Raw genomic sequence first — 6802 nt, 5'->3', positions numbered from 1 at the left:
AGGTACTGAAGAATTTTTTAAATATTAATCGATCTATTCACTCAGTGGTTTGTGAAAGGTAAGTAATGAATCATCTTCTCGAGATATTTCATATCTATTTTAAAAGTAAATAATTATTCTTTGAAATTATGCATGATTTATAAAATTATATTTGAATAAAAAATAATTTTGAAATACTATGATTTATTGATTATGCATATGTTCAATAAAAATTATGATATGCTATGATATAAAAATATTTTGATACAATCGGACTTATGCTTTCAGTCTAATTATATTTTAGTGGGCCCCATCAATGGAGATTATTCGTTGGTACTCAGTGAACCCTGCTAGTGGAGATTGTGCACTGATATTTAGTGGACCATGCTAGTGGAGATTGTACGTTGGTATTTAGTAGACCCTGCCAGTAGGGGTTGGTGGATCCTACTAGTAGAGATTGTGTGTTGGTATTTAGTAGACCCTGCCAGTAGGGGTTGTGCACTGGTATTCAATGGACCTCGCCAATAAGGGTTAAACATTGATCATAATCATGGCTGTTGAATTATCAGTGTTTTGATTCGAATCAGATTTATGATTATATTATATGTGAATATTTGAAAAAAATTAAATTTACATTGAATTAGCATGAAATATATTTTTATATTTATTCACAGCATTGTTCTTAAAAATTATATAATTATTTAAAATATTTTGTTGAGATATTTGTTACTTACTGGGCTGTCTAGCTTATTATTTTTTTTTTATTTTTTTTAAATTTAGATAATTAATTGTGAGTGTGGGTAATAATGTTGGGACACAGCTTTTAGAAGCGAGATTTAGTATTGTCAACTTCATTGAACTTAAATCTATTGTTTTATTTGTAGTGAAATTTTATTGGATGTAAGATATTTAATTTAGTTATTTAAATTAAAATTGAATAATAATTATGTGAATTTTATTCTGCTGCGATGCATTGATATCGTGATGAAATCTCTTGCATGCTTATGAAGAGAGTTCTTCATAAGTATGTAGTGGTTGCCATGACCATCGGCTCACGATCTCGGATCAGGGGTGTGACATGTGTCATAAAAATATTCTCTAAAAAAAAAAGTATCATGAAAATATATTTAAAAGAACCAATTAGGTTCCAACAGAAAAATATTTTATTAAGATCAGAATAATTAATTATGTCACAACCTCTTAGTGAGATATGGATGCACTGTGAGGAAATGTTCTGAGTGGGCAAACAAGTCATGAACACTTACATGGACCTTCTCAATGCAACTTACTAAAGCACCTTGTAATATATGCTCTCATATCTTACTACCAATCAAATTATTCTTAAATTTGTGACAGAATATTGATCATGGCTTGATGCGGTTTGCACATAGCTTCCAAAGAGATGGCCCTGGGTAGAAGGTGAGCCCCTCGCCCTCAGTCAAATCCATATCCTATCTTCCCCAACCCTCTTCCATTCAAAACACTGAATCAAAGATCCTAACGCCAATCCCATCAACCTTGTAGCCAAGCCTTCTGGCCACGCCCTCCTCCTAGCCCAAAAAGCGATGTATTTGTACTTGTTTCCCTCTCCACCTTCAAACCTTTCTGACTTGAAACTCTGCGGGATCCTTCCATAGCTTGGAAGTACTCAGCATTGAATGCACAGGCAGCACGATTCTTCAATATGTGGTCCTTCAAAGACATCTCAACCTGGATGGAGATCGCTGAAAAAAGTGTTCGATATGGCACTGAATACGATCATGAGATATTCGGACATCTGTCTGAATCTCAATAATTAAATCGACAAATTGATTCTTTAGAGATATTTTGACTAAAAAATTGAGATCTCTGAATACTTATTGACGGAATGTTAGCAATAGAAGGACATCCTTACACAAGTTAGGATCTTTCACAAAAAAAAAATTTGAAAATAATCCGATGATAATGATCGAAGTCGAATTAACTGACAGAAATGACATAGCATGAATATAGCCGAGAAGTCAGTTCGGGAATGACATCCGAAGTCTTCATCATGTAAATCATGACCTTCATAGTGGAAAAATCCACATACTTTGATAGTGAATTTGGCGCCTAAGATAGAACATTGCCCAAAGCATGCAATTTGACAATCTAGCGAGTGTATGTAAAATGTCAAAGGCTTCAGCGAAAATGTGTTCGTGAAGAAAAGGTTGGGAAACATTCACAAAAAGAGGAACGCATGTTTAAAATTCATTTTTCATTCATATTTTAGTTACATAAATGATACCCCAATGAGCCATTAGAACAAACAAATGTAAAAAGATGAAGACTTAATCTTATGTCTGTTGCCTAGCTAGACAACTGTCACAATCCCAAAGGGGGGATCAATTAGATTTTCAAAAATTTAAAATAATTATGTATAATTTTTACAAAATAGTGAAATGAGTAAGAGCAGAAAATGATGTATTTAAGCTAGCTAAGATATGAGATAAATAGAAAGCAATAGAAGAGATAAGTGGCACATAAATACTAATTTTTATAGTGATTCGGTGCATCCCAGTACCTACGTCCACTTTCCAAAAATCTTTTAAAAATTTTCACTATAATCTATCCAAGATTTCAGCAGGATTATTTTCTAGACTCACTATCCAAAATCCAGTTGATTTTGTATGAGATCACCAACCAAAATCTAACTCAAACCAATCACAGGCTTACAATCCAATTACAAGGCTTGGATAAGTCTATCTCCTAACTTTAATCCTCAATTGAAGTTAGTTACAGTAAAGTAATTAAAATGAAAGCAATAAAACTACAAAAGCTCCTTTAATGAGCAAATGAAGGTTGATGAAGCTTGTGAAATCTCTTTTTGAGGAAGCTTTTCAGTTGTTAAGCTTGTCTTTTTACTGCAAAGACTATTTTAATTTGATGTTTGAGGTGGTTGAGGAATCAATGCACATAACTCAATACTTTTGACCATTTATTATTGTCTCTTACTTTTTCTTTTGATTCTCTTATCTATTTATGATCTTCAATGCATTTTGTGGTTATTAAACATTATTTGGAAGGTTAAAAAGTCATTTTTGATTGTTGGAATCCGAATTAGAGTTATTGAAAGCAAATCTGCAATATTTTGAAAATTTTGCAGAACTAGCCGTGACAACTTGAGTCGACTTGTATAGGATCGAGTCAACTCGAATACCATTTGAGTCCGCTCGAGCCAAAAGTTTTGAAAAAAAAAATCTTTCTATCTTTTCTAAGAACTTCGACTCGAGTAATTCAAGTCAACTCGAGTAGTCTGCGAGTCCACTCGAACCCAATGAGTCCACTCGAATTTTTTGATTATAAAAAATTACTTTTCTGTTATTCTTCATTGGAGTTGACTCAGATGGCACTTGAGTCGACTCAAGAGTGTACTGGTTAAAATATTTGCATATCAGAATTTCTTTTTCTTCTATTTTTCAACTCGAGTCCACTCGGATTCAACTTGAATCAACCCGAATTAGCCTTTAACTAAAAATTTCTGAACTTTTTTGCATTTAAGAGGCTTTTTGATTCCATCTTTTAGATTTCTCTTCCATCTTGATTTTTATGTTCTTTCTTAGCAAGAAGACATCCAAATACTTCTCATTTGAGTTTTATTTGCCCATAAAGAATCATTCTATGAAGCTTTTACAATCTTCTCGAAACATACACTTTATAAAACTATTAGTTCTATTATATACTCAAATATTTTGTTATTCATCAAAATCAAATCTTGGGGTCAACAATCTTTTTCTTTTTTATGATGGCAAACTTTGAGTATATGAGCAAATGATATATTACATAGTACCAAAATCAAATCAAGTTACATGAAGAAAAATCTAAAATTAATGTCAATAAAATCAAAGCATAGCGAAATCAGAGTATAATGTCTTTTTGATGCTCCCCCTTAGTTTATGCTTATATGAGCAATATATAAGTATTAGATCAATATAATATCATGCAAGTGTCGGAGTAATGTATAGAAGTATTAGAGCTATCAGAGCAAATATAAACATACAAGAGTATCAGAGCAAATATAAACATACAGGAGTATCAGAGCAATATTTATAAATATCAAAGCCAATATACTTAAGCGTATCATGGAGTATCATGGGTTCATGGAGCATCATGGCTTCATGGAGCATCATGGCCAGTATCAAAGTAATATTTATAAGTATCAGAGCCAATGTACTTAAAGGTATCATGGAGTATCATGGCTTCATGGAGTAACATGGCTTCATGGAGTATCATAGCTTATATACATGGTCCTTACTCCCCCTTTTTATCATCAATCAAGATATATATAGCTCATGAGACAGACAATAGATCATGAAAGATTAGAAGATAGAATTCATTAGATTAAATATGAGTTTTACATTGTATCAAATAAAATCAATGTATTGCACAAAATAGTACACCAAGATATAATAAGCTCAATATATGAATACGTCAGGAGTCAATACATCAATAATATAGCCTAAAGTCCTAGTAAATAACCTAAACCACCATAGAAAACTAGCTTCTGCTCATCATCAGAAGGGATCTCTAAGGTCTCAAATGAGCTAGCTTTAGAAGTAGAGGGTCCAGTCCTCTTGCTCTTGATTCTACTAGATAGACCAATTGCACAAGAAGCTAGGAACCCCACACTAGCCCTAGTATATACTCTAAAAGGTGGTCGAATTAGACTGGTGGAAGGCTAAGCAGGATGGGACGTAGGCTGAGACTACGATTGAGGCTGAGGCTAAGGTGTAGAAGCTCTAATTGCTGTGGAGGCTGCTGCATCTATGTGGATGCTGCAGGTATTGTTTTAGGGGGGCCGTTCTTTGAATCATCTCAATCAAGCTGCCCATGCAAGAAAGCATAGAAAGCATCCCCTCCTGCTGAGCTCTATCGAGTCCTCTAATGCCGGATATCTCTGAAGCTCTGGACTCAAAGCTCTCTCTTAGACTAGCAATCTCTCTAGCCACAACTGATGAGTCACTAGGTGTAATTGGCCAAAACTACTTCTGCTCCAAGGAGAATAGTCTACTAGAAATAGCTCTCATCTCAATCTAAAGTCCATCAACCCGATCAGATAGAGTTCTCACATTAGCACTAACTCTCATCAAGATCAAATCAGCTAACCTCTTAAAAAATATTATCTCTGAGGTAGCTGGCTGAGGAACTATAGGAGGCGAAGCAAGTGGTGCAATAAGAGATACTGGTGAAGTAGGAGCTGGTGCCGAAATAGATGATGGAGGAGAGAGGGATGAAAGAGCTAGAGCAGCAGGAGTAGAAAGCTCTCCAGCCTGCTCTACTCTCCGTTCTCCTGACTAGATAATTTTCTAATCTATCTACCTCTGACAACTTCATACTTCATCTGGTTCAGAGTCTTATCATCATATATGTCAAAGCGGGATAATTTCTTGCATGTCTCGTGCTCCAAAGAAATTCCCACTTCTAAGAAGACACTCATGAGGGGCATACCATAGGGTAAACACACTTTGTTCTTTACTGCAGCCTCCCTCATTTGATGCATCATAATCCCAGGTAGGTTCAGTGAAATACCTTGAATAATATAATACATGACCATCAGCTCCCCCTCAGAAACAAAGTCAAACTAGCCAAGTTTAGAAATTAATATCCCACCAATCATGTGATGTAATAGTCTCATTTCTAGGGATAGGGTGTTGGCTAACATATCTCCTACTACATCATCTCTTCCAACAATAGCCTTTAACCCTTCCTGTTTGTCAGGTAATCTCTCATGTACAATCCCATCACATGGTATCCCAAAGATCTGATCAAGCCTCTCTTCAGTGATCTCAAAATCAATCCCCTTCACCGATGAGATAATCTCTCTGGAACCTTTCCTCAAATTTTTATAGAAATCTCTCACCAAATGGGGATACATGGGTAGGTCTATGATACAAAAATTTTTCAATCCCATAGCTTTAATCCACCTACCCATTGGAAAACTATATCTCTCAAAGAAATCAAAGTCAATTTTTCTGCCTATAGTGATGGCCCTTGTTGCCATTTTCCCCATAAGAGAAAACTGAGGAGGAGGGGATTCAATACCTTGTTCCTCGGGTTCATGCACTGGTTCCCTCATGGCTTTGACTTCAGGTCGACTCGACTCTTCTCCTCGAGTTGAATCCTTTTTCATTCGAGCCTTGGGCTTCCTTTCTTCTACAATGTCAAATAAGCACCTCTTCAGCTTGCACATAGCCCGCACCTTGGGACCCATCCTGCTCGAATTCAAAGAGAAATCAAAGAACACGGGATAGATGGAGGGTAAGGATCATCAGAGAAGTTGTTCTTAGGGATTCAAAGGGAAAACAAAAACCTAAGGAACAGTTTTGAGAAGAGTTAGGGCACAGGATGGTTTTGCGGGTCTTCTTATAAAACTATGATCTCGACACTCATGTCGACTCGAATTTTCATTCGAGTCGACTTGAGCATGAGTTAGAAGCACCTTATGATTTTTTATGAGAATTTGAAATTTTGGGGCATCAAAGCTTTTCTAATGAGTTCAAATGAGGATAAACCAAGTGACTTTGATTGAGATAAGTTCAAATTAGATCAATTAGCTAAATTTTTGAGTGAGAGGAAGAGAAATAGAAAGGATCTAGTCAAAAGGATTGCACACTCCTAGTTTCCTTCTAATCATGCTAAATCTATCTTCACTAAGGGATCTAGTAAAAATATCAGCTAATTGACTATCAGTGCTAACGAAATCAAGTATTACATCTCTATTTTACACATGATCTTTTATAAAGTGATGTCTCATTTTAATATATTTTGATTTTGAATGCTGAATTAAATTTTTAGTTAAGTTAAT

Source organism: Elaeis guineensis, chromosome 15, assembly GCF_000442705.2.
Source record: "Elaeis guineensis isolate ETL-2024a chromosome 15, EG11, whole genome shotgun sequence".
Taxonomy (NCBI): Eukaryota; Viridiplantae; Streptophyta; class Magnoliopsida; order Arecales; family Arecaceae; genus Elaeis; species Elaeis guineensis.
The sequence above is the reverse complement of the archived record's forward strand: the minus strand, read 5'-3'. Positions refer to the sequence as shown.